The following is a 457-nucleotide window of genomic DNA, read 5'->3' as shown; positions in this document are numbered from 1 at the left end:
AAAAAAAAGAACAAATTACCTCAAAGTATTAAATATATAATTTGTAACATGAAAACAAGAACAAAAAGGACTGGGAATGAACACAAGAGAATAGAAACGAAAAAAAAAGATAACATCACCGTCAATCACTCGGACCACAATAATAGCGAATAAAGCAACTGCGAACGGATGAAAAGAAACAGGAGAAGAAAAATAAAAGGGATAGCTGCAGCGCACCAGCAGTAATTCAAAAAGGAATGGTCAGCTTAAGGAATAAAAGGAATAATCATAATAATATCACTCACCATTAGCGGACGTGCCGTGTATTTCTTGTACCGGCTCGCCAACTTTCCTTTTCTTTCCTTTCCTTTTGTTCTTTTTTTTTCCCCCCCTTTTATTCGTTCTCAATTTGTTCTTCCAATGCCTATAATTAAACACGTCACTACCAGTTCGCGTGTTTATTTCATACGGTTCATTG

The sequence above is a fragment of the Trypanosoma equiperdum genome (assembly GCF_001457755.1).
Source record: "Trypanosoma equiperdum strain OVI genome assembly, contig: ctg_1781, whole genome shotgun sequence".
Lineage (NCBI taxonomy): Eukaryota > Euglenozoa > Kinetoplastea > Trypanosomatida > Trypanosomatidae > Trypanosoma > Trypanosoma equiperdum.
This window is presented reverse-complemented; position numbering follows the sequence as displayed.